The following is a 14,452-nucleotide window of genomic DNA, read 5'->3' as shown; positions in this document are numbered from 1 at the left end:
ACACAGCTCCTCCATAGGAGATTCTGCGAGGGTGGGACCCCACCTCCAGGTTGAAAGCCCGCATTTTCTCAAATAGCCTACGTCCACTAAAACACTCCACTGAAATACTCGAGAGGCAAAGAGCCATGGTGTCTTGGTTGTTTAGTGTGCACTCATGTATTCTCTGCTTTAGCATTATAAGAACTAAAAATGGAAGAAAAGGAAAGAAAGAAAAAAAAAAGATGGCAAAACAAACAAACAAACAAACAGCAAAGCCACCAAACCAGCCTGTGGATTTTGATTCAGGATAAAAGCTAATTTCAGTCAAAGGGACACATGTGAGTCGCCCCACGTTCTAACATGATTTCCAGAACCCAGAAGCAACGGCACTTCCCGTTTCTGATTCCACTGTTGCAGCACGTCACGTGTTTTGAGCCCTGGGGCTTCTCTGCCCGTCCCCTCTTGTGAGTTATGTTTGCTTCCTTCTCTTCCTTGGGAACCCAGGTCCCCTCCTAGCCATCTCCTCTTAACCGTTTGCCTGCTGCAGAGAACAAAGGAGGCACAGTGTCACCGATGAATGCGTGGCAATGTCAAAGTCATAATTACTGAAACCAAATGGAAACAAAAAATGGCAATTCATGTGAGGCACCCAAGTCACTCAGGATTTCTTCTCAGAGTATGTGAATAGCTTCCACCGTAACCCAGCAGGAGCAAAAGGTTCTTTCCAAATTATCCTCAGGCAGAGAACGTCTGTGGGGAGCAGAGGGGAGGGCAGCCACAGACCAAAGCTCACGGCCTCGTGCCCGCCTCTGACCCTGCCTGGAGCGGGCTGGGAAGGGGGCTTACTCATCTTTTGTTCTTATTTCATTTTCAAAATACATTCCTGCGGCAGCCAGGACTCTTGAAAGAGTCTGACTGAGAGGCTCTTTGAGAGGCAGGCGGTGGCAGGTGGGTGAGTGTGAAAATGTGATCTATCTGGATCTCACACTATGCAACATGCACAAAGCACCACTGGGATCGCAGCTTCCAAGGGGATAGCTCTCAATTTATGGCCAAAGAACTGTGACTAGCATTTGGCTTTGGGAACTGAATGGACAAGATGCCCAAGAGATTGAAGGTTAAGCCTTCTTTGCAGGGTGTTCCCCTGCTCAACACCACCTCATTCATATTATCTTGGAAAACATGTGGCTGATCCATTCATTTCTATTCATTTTACAATCATATGCACACAATGGTATTTGCATTAAAAAAGTTGGGGGTGGGGGATGGCGTGTCTCCCCTCACTGCCCCCCCACCACCGCTGGTATCTGTAATTGATATCTGGTTCAGCTATCCTGGTATAGGCAAAATGAGTTAAACAAACAAACAAACAAAAGCCAAGCTGTCCTCATCATCTTCCACGGTCAATATGTTTTATCACTGCAAATGAATCAGATTACTAAAATATCCTAAATGTGAGAGATTGAAGTTACAATTTGAATCTTCTTACCAGACCCCACACAACATGAAAACTGCATAGAGCATGCTTCAGACTTGTGGGCTTTCTGTATTACGTAGTTTTAAAAGTAAAGCAACAATTTAAAAAACGTCTATATTTTCTTATCCTTGTGTCTTTATATTTTAAACAACAAACCTCATGCTCCAGAATTTTGTCTTAAGACACAAGATGTCCCTAGATTTCTGTGTGGCAAAACTACTTCCAATATTTTAAACAAAATTTCCCTTAAGACATTTTAATACCCCAATAAACATGTACTCAGTTTTAAATTCAGTTTGGCAAGTTTTTTTTTTGCTTGTTTGTTTTGTTTTTTTGTTTTGTTTTGTTTTGTTTTGTTTTTAATTTAACTAAGTTAAAACTTAAATTTTTTCTTGACATGATTTGGCTGTGTCTCCACCCAAATCTCATCTTGAATTGTAACTCCCACAATTCCCCTGTGTCATGGGAGGAACCCAGTGGGGGTGATTGAATTAGAGAGCCGTCCCTGCACTGCTCTCATGATAGTGAATGAGTCTCAGGAGATCAGATCATTTTAAAAATGGGAGTTTCCCTGCACAAGCTCTTTTTGCCTGCTGTCTTCTACGTAAGGCACGACTTGCTCCTCCTTGCTTTCCGCTATGATCGTGAGACCTCCCCAGCCACGTGGAACTATAAGTCTATTAAACCTCTTTCTTTTGTAAATTGCCTGGTTTTTGGATATGTCTTTATCAGCAGTGTGAAAATGGACTAATACATTCCTCATTCTTACAACGAGATTATTTGGTGAGTATCCCTCTTTCTATTAGATAACTGAGTAAATGATGGATCAAAAATCTGCCCAAGTTCACGGCTGTTAGCAGTGAGCAGAACTGACCAGAAATCTGTCTTTCTCCTTTGTCCTGATGCCATCCCAGGGTTTGAACATTAAAAGGAAAATTAATAACCTGTCTCAAGAATAAATAAGCAAACTCTTCTAGCCTTTTCTAGTTGATATCAAGAAGGTTTAATGTGGGACATTTCCTCACCTGCATACCTGGCCTCTGAAACCAAGAAGAAAAAGAGATAAAATGGCTATAAAAGCTCCTCCTACCCCTCCATCTGCTTTACAACCACCAGCCAGGAATCTGGAGATGTTTCGAAACTACCTCCTCTGCAATGTGATTTGTGGGCATGGAGGCATCATTGATCCCCATCAAGGCTACTGTCATCATTTCTTAACGGTTAACTCACATCAGAATGCTGGAGAGCAGATGACCACAGAAATCGAACTCCCGCAGCCCAGGCTGATGCTGAGTTCCTGAACAATGAGTCATCCAGGAAAAATTAATCATGAAAATGGCTAATTTATAACTGGACACATCCAAGAAGAGGGTGCATGCATGTGAAAGGATTGGGTAATGGTAATTTTTCTCATTAACAATAGAAGCCACCTGAGTGAGTAAACTGCAACAGAAATGAGCTGTTTGGAAGGATCACAGAAGTCGCCATCCTGCATGCTGGAGCACGGGCTGGGGAGCTGCCTCCCCTTGTCCACGGCCACACACATCCTCTGGCACCTCTCTGGCCTGCTTTCCCTCCAGCCATCAGCTGACCGAGTGCCTGGGCCCTGGCCCAAGTGCCTCTCTTTCTTCTTTATTTCTTCTCTTTTTCCTTCCCTACTTTTGTTCACTTTTCTTTTTTCCTTTTCTTTTTTTCTTTCTCTCTTTCTCTTCCTTCCTTCCTTCCTTCCTTCCTTCCTTTTTCTTTCTTTCTTTTCTTTCTTTCTTTCTTTCTTTTTTTTGGATGAAGCTTTTTTTCTCTGTCACTCAGGCTAAGGTGCAGTGGTGTGATCTCTGCTCACTAACCACCACCTCCCAGGCTTAAGCTATCCTCCCACCTCAGTCTCCCAGGTAGCTGGGATGAAAGGCATGTGCCACCAAGCCCGGCTAACTTGTTGCATTTTGGGTGGAGATGGGGTTTTGTCATGTTGTCCAGGCTTGTCTCCAACTCCTGAGCTCAGGTGATCTTCCTGCCTCAGCCTCACAAAGTGCTGGAATTACAGGCCTGAGCCACTGTGCCTGGCTGGTCTTTCTCTTTTCTTCCTGTTTCTCTGCCTTACTCTCTCTCCTTTTGCTTCCCCCTGCTTTTGCGTGGCATTCTTCCTCTGCCTTTCCAACCTCTTTCATTTCTCTCTCACTCCCCTATGCATCTCTCTCTTTGCTGTTTCTCAGATGTCCCCTCTTCTTCTTTCCTGCAACCTCCTTTTCCACCTTCCTTCCCACATGAGCCTCTGTTGGCACTTGAGGCATAAATCCCAGCCCTGGAACATGAAACGTGGAAGGACCTTCAGCACAGAGCTTCTCAAGTTTAATGGGTACATGAGTTACCTAGGGATGTTGTGAAAATGCAGATTCTGCTGCAGTAGGTTGGGCTGGGACGTGGGACTCTGAAGTTCTCACACTCCCAGGTGAGGCTGATGCGGTGGCTTCTGGGAGCCACATGCTGTGAGTTCCAAGGCTTTCCAGGACCTCTGTTTCAAGTGCTCCACTCAGCAGCACAGAAGAGCTGACCCTAAGAAGGCAGAGGCTTCATCTGGGCTCAGACTTCATCAGACACTCTGGGAGCTGGCTGCTGGATGGGAGCTTGGCTCCCTGCACGGCCTGCGTTCGTTACCTGATGGGTAGGACAGCAAGTATTTTGTTCCCTGTTTGCACCTTGATGTGCTTTAGTTTGTGTGTGTGTGTGTGTGTGTGTGTGTGTGTGTGTGTGTGTGTGTTTTGTTTTTGTTTTTGTGACAGGGTCTTGCCCTGCCCCACAGGCTGGAATGCAGTGGTGCAAACACTGCTCACTGTAGCCTCAACCTTCCAGACTCAAGCAATTCTCCCACCTTAGCCTCTGATTTTCTGCAGCTGGATCACAGGTGTGTGCCACCTCACCTGGCTCATATTTTATGTTTTGTAGAGGTTGGGTCTTGCTATATTGCCCAGGCTGGTCTCAAACTCCTGGGCTCTAGCAATTGTCCCTCCTTGTTCTCTCCAAGTGCTGGGATTACAGGTTTGAGTCACCAGCTCTACCATGCTTTAGTTATGTTTATCACTTAGGGTGGAGAAAGCCCTATTTTCCAATTTGAAGCAAGGTTTATCATTAACACCTTGGACTCAGACTGTCCTGTTCTGAGTCTCACATTTTAGCTCTGTCACATAACATCTCTTTGAAATTGGACAGGTCATCCAACCCCTTTGGGTCTCAGTCTTCACATTTTAAAAAGAATTGGTATTTATCTCCCCGGGAGGTTGTGAGAATCAATCTGCAAGTGATGTGCACTAAGTATTGCTCTCCAAGCCAGCACTCCACAAAGTCATGTTCATCGAGGTCCTCTGCATCTCAAAGCCCTAAGCTCCAGATTGGCAGTTCTCATTTCTAACATGGGTGCCTGTCTTGCATGTGAAGGCATATTGAGGGATGAGCTGCCCACCTCTTCCACTTCAGTGGGTAGCACGTGTCCCAGTGTGCATTCAGCCTTCCAGGAGTCATCAACAGATGAGGAACCTGTGGCCTAGAGAACAGAAGTGACTTTCCCGAGTGCATCCTGGGACTTTTCAGTGAGTTGGACTAGAACTTAAGCCCTGAGTGCCCATTCAGGCATCTCCGGGCTCTGACCGACTGACCTTCAACTCCAGTCAATTTCCATTCATATTTTCTTATGATCTCCTTTTCTCAGAACGGAACTAAAGTTTGCAAACTTTCACTGCAAAAATTAATTCACCACCTGTGTTACATACCGCTAGTCCAGCTAAGATGACCTATTAGGTTAGAAGTCCAGAGGTCATTTCACATGGGAATATGAAAAGCTTGGTGCTTTGATATTCTTCATATAAATGGAAATTACCAATCCTTGAGCAGAATCCTATCGGCCTTTGCTATAAATTCTGCTGCTATTTTTTATTTCCAAATGCACTATTTTGCCTTCCTCTTCGCCCCTGTCCTTGCCTATTTAACTTCCTTTCCAGAATGTACCTTGCTGCTTTTAGTCAGGCTTGTACACTACAGGATCACTGCCCGTTTTTAGGGTCTCAGGGAAAGGGGTGGTGGATGTTTGATTTGTGTTCTACTCTGTAAGTCATGGGGATTTTGAGTTTGCAGGCTTCTGGTTCCACTCAACACAGGAGAGCCACTCCGTGTGCTATTTCTCAATTGCCCAGTGAGATTTTTTCCTGAACAGTCTGAAAACCCCAGTGAGGCCAAAAGATGCTGAGAGTGTCAACTCAAAGATTAGGTGAGAGTAGATCTTTATTCTGCAGGGTGTGAATGCCAGCTTCATGGTTTGCTGAATCTGTGACATAGAAAACTCATTTTCCCTTTGAACTCTCACTGTGCTCAAATGGGGATGGTAATCCCTACCTCCTGCGGCACCTGCAAGGGGTGTTTGACTGTGCGTCCCACGTGCCTAGCACAGCACCTGGTGGAGAGAGATGCTTCGCTGATACCTGCGTGCCTTCTCCCAGCCCCATGGCCCCAGTTGTCACTCAGATAATTTCTCTCACCCCATGGCCCCTCTGCTCTCATATCAGCCTGGTAGATTCTTCTGAGTTTGGTGAGACAAGGTTGGACATACACCCTGGACTATAGTCACACCAATGAAACTCATGCCCCAAATCATTTCAGTGGTTTTTCTTTTTCTTTTTCTTTTTTTTTTTTTTTTTTGCTTCATTGTTTCATTTTCATGACATCCACAATAAATCTGAATATGTTTACATTCTGATTTTAGAAAGCAGGAAAGGTAAGATGTTCACTAAAAATTTAATTACAGGCCATGGAGTATGATTAAAACAGATGGTTGTAGAAAATATGTTCTATGTGTGGGTTTTTTCTTTCCTTTTTTTTTTTTTTTTTTTTTTTTTAAGAAAAATCAACAATATGATTTTGCTGGCCTCCTTTCCATGGGTGCCTTATTTCTATTTGGGTTTCTTTTTCTTTCCTCTTCTGCTTTCTTAGTTCCCTTTCTGCCTTTCTTTCTAATTTTCGAAAAGGCTCTGGATTGCTGCCAGTTATTATTATAAGCTGAATGCATTGGCTTTGAGCCAAGATGCCGATAGTTAAGCACAAAGCCAAAATGGATGGTTTCTCTCCTTTTTCCCCTCACGTGCTGCCCCCATTGTCGCTTATGGTGTGGGTTTGCGGGGTGGGGTGGTGGGCAAGCACTCCTGCTGCCCAGACTTTGCAAGTGTGTTCTGATGGCTAGGAGAGCAGATGCTTGTTAAGAACAGAAAAGGCAAGATGATTATAAAAGGTTAGCATGAAGGGTTTTTAGGGTCTTTTTCTAGTTATTAGTTATTTTGGTAATCCAGTTATTATGGTAATCCAGGTCTCACAGAGGCGTAAGGCTGGCCTGTGACACTGGCCTTGCAGATCACTGCTACATGTCTTCGTTAAGTTTCGCTAGTGAGATAAAACCAATAGGGTGGATGGATGGAGAGACAGAGGGATAAATAGATTGATTGATAGATCAATAGATAAATAAATGAATAGGCAGGTGAAAGATAGCTTGATAGATAGAACTATAGATAGATAGGCAGATAGATCAACAGTTGGGTCAATAGACAAATAGGCAGACAGACAGGCAGGTAGAAGATAGATAGATAGATAGATAGTTAGACAGAGACATAGATAGACAGATGAGAGGGGATTTATTAGAGGAATTGGCTCATGTAATTATGGAGGCTGAAAATTTCCAAGACAGGCCGTCTGCAAGCTGGAGAAATAGAGAAGCCAGTAGCGTGGCTCAGTTCAAGCCTGAAGGCCTCAGAGCCAGGGAAGCTAATGATGGAACTCTCAGTGGGAGGCCAAAGGTCAGAGAAACTAAGAGGTCAGTGGTACAGAGGGGTCCATTATACTAAGGGGCTGATGATACAGTGATACAGGTTCCTGAGTCCAGAGGCCTGAAAACTTAGGATGTCTCAGCTCCAGGAGAAGGAGAATTCACAATTTCTCTGTTTTTTTTTTTTTTGTTTTCTCCTGTCCCTCAGCAGATTGAATGGTGCCCACTTACACTGAGGGCAGATCTTCCTCACTCAGCCCACTGATTCGAATGCCAATTTCTTCTAGAAATATCCTCACAGCCATACCCCAACCTCATGCTTTATCAGCTATCTCAGTACTTCTTAATCTAGGCAAGTTGACACCTAAAATTAACCATCACAGTGTGGAAGTGCACAGTTATTTCAACATGCCACTTGAAAAGGAACAAATTTCAGGAAAAAGGAGACTAAAATTTCAAAAAATGAAAAATAAAAAAAGGTCAATCCTTTGGATTCACTGGAATGTTTCCGGCCTCACGTCTGAGGAAAGGGGGCTTCAAAATGAAAACTTTGAGAGGCAGTGTGTGAGTTTCACGTTGCTGCACCAACAAATTACTACAAACTTGGAGGCATGGAAAAACACCAATTTATGACCTTATCGTTCTGGGGTCTGAAGTCCTGAAATCAAGATGTCACTGCTGTGTTCCTCCTGGAGACTTAGGGGGAAATATGTTCCCTGTCTGTTCCAGCTTTGGGAAGTCACCACGCACCTTGACTTCCGGCTGCTACCAGCAATGGCATCACTGCAATCGCTTCCACCTGCAAGTCTTTTTCTTATCCTCACCTTCCATCATCACATCTCCTGTTTTTCTCTTACCCTCCTGCCTCCCTCATATAGGAGCCATTGTTATCAAGTCCCCTTGGCTAATCCTGAATCATCTTCCCATCTCAATGTTCTTAATCATATCAGCAACGTCTCTCTTCCTATGTAAGGTAATGTATCCACAGGTTCTGAGAATTAGGACAGAGATGACCTTGAGGAGGGGCCATTCTTCTTCCCAAATCAGAGTTTGCTGATTCTTACTCGCTGGCCCGATGGTGAGCCATGTGACACCCAGAAATATGAGATTCAAGATAGCCATAGCTCTGGAAAAGTCCCATTATCTCTTCTAATTTAGCTGAAGAACGTGACTTTGTATGTATAGGGTTTGGTTCTCCAACCCTATGTCCTATCATTGAGGTCTATGTCTTAGCTCTGCCAATGAAAAGCTCAAGGCACAGCATGCCAGGACTTGAGGGATGCCAACGTTACCTGTCCTTTTCTAGGTACAGAAAGATGCATAAGTTGTTGGATGCCTTTTGTCTCAGCCTCTCTGGTTTTCTGCAAACCTCACCCGTCTATTACTCACTTTATCCCCACTTCCCTCTCCAATCTCAGCACCCCCTTCTCCAGTGCACTGGAGAATAAGTAGACACAGTCCCATACAAATGTTGGAAGTGATTTTGCAGAAAATAAAAAGTCTAGGAACTGTTTCCAAACCACACCTGGGCATCTTGAAATTTTCTCTTATCCATAATATAAACACTGGGACAGAAGAAAAGAACAGTTGAAGGAGGGAGTCTTCAAACTCCACTTCCCACATTCTTCTCCCCTCCTCATTTAAGCTGTTGTGTGAACAATTTCAACAGAGATGAAATCTTTAAACCCAGTTGTTTTTAGCAGATGGTTTCATAGAATTTCAAAATGCAATGGCATGAAAATCATGCAGACAAATTCATAACATCATCTATGGAGAACATGCATATTTCAAACCTGTTCAAAACACATGCAGAAGCCCAACCATCCTGGATTTTTAAGCAACACTTTTCCCTCCTTTCTTTTTCTCTTTCTTTCTTTCTTTCTTTCTTTCTTTCTTTCTTTCTTTCTTTCTTTCTTTCTTTCTTTCTTTCTTTCTCTCTTTTCGTTCTTTCTTTCTTTCTTTCTTTCTGAGATGGAGTCTTGCTCTGTAGTCAGGCTGGAGTGCAGTGGCGCAATCTCGGCTCACTGCAACCTCTGCCTCCTGGATTCAAGCGATTCTTCTGCCTTAGCCTCCTGAGTAGCTGGGACCACAAGCATGTGCCACCACACCCGGCTAATTTTTGTCATGTTAGTAGAGACAGGGTTTCACCAGGTTGGCCAGGATGGTCTCTATCTTTTGACCTCGTGATCCACCTGCCTTGGCCTCCCAAAGTGCTGGGATTACAGGTGTGAGCCACTGCACCCGGCCTTAAGCAACACTTTTCCTAAAGTGAGCAAATCAATATATTAGCAATTAAAAAATGATTAAATCAAAGTTTTTTTAAGAAAAGAAACATTAGGCTTGGTGGAAGACAGGAGAGAGTTATTTAGATCTTGGCTACTAAGGACTAGAGTACATACAGAAGAATGTTTGTTTCATATATAAATTCGACATTGTGCCATTGCAATAACCTTTGCTCGATGCAGATATTAAAACTTCATGGTTTGAACATGTTTTTGTACAACTGAATAAATAAAAGAATATTATTTATAACACTCCCCAGAGGAAAGGCTTAATATCTCTTCATTATTGAGGATGTAAGGATGTATGACTCCAATTATTTTTTCAGGTCTCCAAATGAACAAGATTGCTGGTCTTTCTGAGATTCACGAATGTAAGAATATGACACTCTGTAACATTCTGTGAGAATCATAGGTGACTTGTGAAAGGAGAAGAATTTTTTTTCTGAATACTTGCTTTTGTGGTAAGGGACATTTGGGATCATTTTGTAGCATCCTCATATTTGCCATTTTTGTTCACTGTTAGTGTCTTCAAAGTGAGCGAAAGAGAATATGAGGCTTTCTTTAAAGACAACAAAGGCAACGGGAAATTAATGGCTTTGCCTGGTACTGTGGCCAACCTTGGGAGGCAGAAACTACAAAGGCTGGGCAGGGGAGGCTCACTTCAGAAAGGGAAGAACAACAGGAAAGTGATGCTGGCCTGGGGCTGATAATTGGCACTTAGTAGCAAGGTACTTAACAAGTACCTTACGCATTTCATGTGCCCATCCTGTGACATAAAATGCTTCCTGGACTGTGTTTTCCTTGTATACTAGCACATCCCTCATGAACTATGAGTACTTTTTGGGCTGCAAATATTGTTCCTTCCAATATGGCAGAAGCAAGTTAAGTCCCAGAGAGCTGAAGAATAAATGGAAGACAAGGATTTCTTCCCCATTAGATTGCATAGTGTCTAACCTAAAACAAGTGATAGATAGATATTGACAGACATCCCTTTGGATGTTTAGACATTACTTCCCTGTATAGTTTCCAGGGTACATTTCCTGCATAGCTTCAAGGGTGCATTGCTAAGCCTGCAGGTTGAGGAAGTAGGGCTTGTTCCGAGTACTAAATGACATGTAGGACATTTTCAATATGATGCACCAAACTGACCATTTGGACTTTAATTAAACTCACAGTTCCCCAACTCTTAAAAAGAGAAATTTCGGCTATGACTAAAACTAAAAAATTTGTCAATTGCTCACGATTGGTGTAAATACATTCGATTTTATCAACTATAAAAGTGTATACTTTATTCTCGAGATGTATAATCTATACTCACTCAGATACTTTCAATCCTTACATGGCGTTATATATTCAAACTTATTTTTGTTTACAAGAAGTTTCAGAAGAATACATATCAGACTCCTGTTGGGTTTGAAACTGCCTCTACCAAAACTCAGAGAGCTGTTTGTCCTTTATGTACACATATAATCTCTTTTATGAACCTCTAATCTTAAAATTTATTAACTGAAACAGGGGGTCCTCTCTGCTATTCTTAATAATACCCTTTTCTGCAGCTTCCTCTGATGTCATTTTCTTACCTAATAAAAGTATATATTTCATCAACCTTTTTTTTTTTTTCTTTTTTTTCTTCTGTACCTAAAAGCCTCCTTCTATTCACAATGGAGGAAGACTGGCAAGGAATCCTGAACTTGAAGTAAAAATATCCACTTTCTAAATACAACTTGGATTCTTCCTTTCTGTGACATCTGAGGCTCATTCCTTCCTCTCTCTGAGCTTGGCTTTTCCCTTTGCCTAAAGAGGGAGGTCAGATTAGTTTATACCCAGGATCCGATTCTATCATGTACCCATGATCTTTCCACCTGGGAGAGCTCTGCAGAAAGCTTGCGTATTTCACAAGGTTCCTAGCCAAACTTTTCAACAGTGAAATCACATTTTTGGTGAAAAAACAAACCATCTTTTCTAGTTATCAAGAACGTATCTCAGAGGCATTCCAAGTTCCTTCTTTGCCATCCAATTGGATGGCAATTGTTGGGAGAGAAGGCAGAACTTTCAGTGGAGGAATTCAGAATATCTCGATTCGCTTGTTCCTCTGTACAGCTCCGACCAAGTTATGTGGCCCTTGAGGTTCAATTTCTCTCTTCTCAAACTGGAGAAATACTGATTTTCTTGGCCGATTTCAGAGTAACTTTGGGGAGATCTTAAAAAGGATGATGTAATTAAAAAGAGTTTGCCACACACAGGTGCGTAGCGGTAGCTGTCTCTGATCTGTATCTCTACAATATGTCCAATGGGGAGATCTTAAAAAGGATGACGTAATTAAAAAGAGTTTGCCACACACAGGTGCGTAGCGGTAGCTGTCTCTGATCTGTATCTCTACAATACGTCCAATACGAGACCATCAGCAGGGTTGTTAGCACGCAAATTTGATTATGCCATTCCTGGTTCCCTACCACCTACAGGATGTACTGCTGACTTCTTCATCAGCTCAAGCCTCATCTCCCACCATCTCCCCTCACCCAATGAGAAGCCCATTTTCCGCCCACAGAGCCATCTGTAGTCCTGTCTGTCATCCACTTGTGCACTTCAGAGACTTCGGTAGACTTTTCTTTCTGCCTGGAATATCTTTTCCCACTTTTTCCATCTGGTTAAATTCTTGTTTCTTAAGTAGCATAGTTTGTAAAAATATCTACCCAACTTTCTTATTTAAACAACAACAAAGTATTTCGAATACAATTAAAGTCTCCTGGTCCCCTTCATTGATACCATTCCCCTCCCTCCCCAGTACACTCAACTCAACTTGGCAATAATCAGTCCCTTGAGTGGTTTTTGTAAATGCCTAAATATGCGTGTTGCCATCATACTGTTGACTATGTTTTAAAATGTGTATCATATATATGTATATGTATATGTATATGTATATGTATATGTGTATGTGTATGTGTATGTGTATGTGTATGTATGTGTGTTATCATACCCTGTACATTTTGATCTTTTTGCTAAAATTTTGACATGCAAAAGGTTTGAAAACCAACCGATTTTTTTTTTTCCATAATGTATTTGGCAACAAAGTTTAACTTAGCCTGAACTCATTAGGTGGCAAAACATGACCTGAATTGATGTGAGGCTATTCTTGGCTGTGATTTATTCTACTTAGGTGATTCTCCTTATTTTTTTTTTCCAGAGGAAATATTAGTATGTTTGGTTTTGTAGTGCTGGCCCAGCTTCTGAGGGGGTGTTACCAAAATATAAATATATGCCTCTCTGAAGTATTTTTAAAACATTGAATTCTGAAACACATCTGGCCACTAAAGGTTTTGGAAAAGGAATTTGGACTGAGATGTTTTTGAAATCAACCCATGTTGACTCAGAAAACCCCAGTGCATTTATTTTAACAGCTTTAACAGCTTGATAATATTACATTGTGTGACATAGCTCAATTTACCTATTCAGTCCCTGGTTGATGGACAGTTAGGGTATTTCCAATGTTTCACAATTTTAAACAGTGCTGCAGTATGATTCTGGTACATGAATAGTGCTGCAGTGAATAGGAATTTCCTGAAAGTAGAAGTGCTGATGCATGGGGTATATGCTTTTCTCATTTTATTAGCTATTGCCAAATTGCTTTCCAAAATGGGAGTATCCACATAGATACGAACTGCTAGGGCGTAACAGATTCCTTTGCTCCACATTTTGGCAAACACTTGGGATCAGTGGTCTAGGAAATAGTCAACATGTGTATATTCTCTATCCATGTTCTAAACGCACATTTCATCTCCAGTTTGGGAGATACAGGATTCTGTGTCTCTTATTTCACACTCAGGAATTATGTTGTTCAAATATTCTAGATCTTTATTATTTTGTTTCTGACAGATCCGTATATTAATATCTCCCACTATAATGGTAAATTCTTCAGCTGTTTTTTAAAAAAATTCTGTAATTTCTTTGATATAATTTGAAGATACATAATTGCATATATAGAAGTTCTAAATAGCAATAACTCCTTTATGTTTTTTAGTTCCCTGTAATAATTTAGGGCTTCAATTTTTTTTCCTCAAAATTTTAAAATAGCTACACTAGCTTTTTTTTAAGGCTAGTTTCTGCCTGGTATATATTTTCTCAAGTGTTTACTTCCAAATATAATGAGTAATTATGTCTCTCTCTTCTTCTCATTCAGACACTTCTGTGGCAAGCTAAGACCATTTATATTTATTATGACTACTGACATATTTATATTGATACATAATTTCTTATTTTATGTGTTCTACTTAGAATGTTTTTCATTTCCCCTTTCTGTCTTTCTATTGGATTGATAGAGTATTTTTATTTCTTTTTTTTCCCCCGATGAGGTATAACAGAATAATTCTGTTATCATACTTTAATGGTTGTCTTTAAAATGTTATCTTTCATATTTGATTTGACATAGTCAAAAAATCAATAATATCTTTTTTTCCTGGAACAAGGAAAGGACCCTCACTTCAAGCATTATTGTTCAAATTGTTGGTACCACATTGTTTCTGGATGTGTGTATGTGTTTCTTTCTTTCTGACATATGATTTTTAGTTACTTTTTTCAGCAAGATTCTGTTTCTGGTAAGTTCTTAGTCATCTTAAAATGCCCTTATTACACCTTCACCCTTGAACAACAATTTTAGAATTCTTCGTGAAATTCTTATTTTGTCCAGCAATCTGGAGATATGATTACCTCTTTTTCTAGCCTGAAGACTCAATAAATGTTGGCTGTTGTGTGGATGATTATACAAGTCGTATAAATGTCTGTTCTCTAATTCTCTAATGCTTTTCATCTGTTGAATTTGCTATTTAAACCTTTGAGTCTTTAATTTTTCAGTTATGTTTTTTCCTTTTAAACTTTACATTGAGTTCTTTGTCACATTTTTCAAGTTTTTTCTTAGAGTAT

This window comes from Saimiri boliviensis, chromosome 2 (genome assembly GCF_048565385.1).
Source record: "Saimiri boliviensis isolate mSaiBol1 chromosome 2, mSaiBol1.pri, whole genome shotgun sequence".
Lineage (NCBI taxonomy): Eukaryota > Metazoa > Chordata > Mammalia > Primates > Cebidae > Saimiri > Saimiri boliviensis.
The sequence above is the reverse complement of the archived record's forward strand: the minus strand, read 5'-3'. Positions refer to the sequence as shown.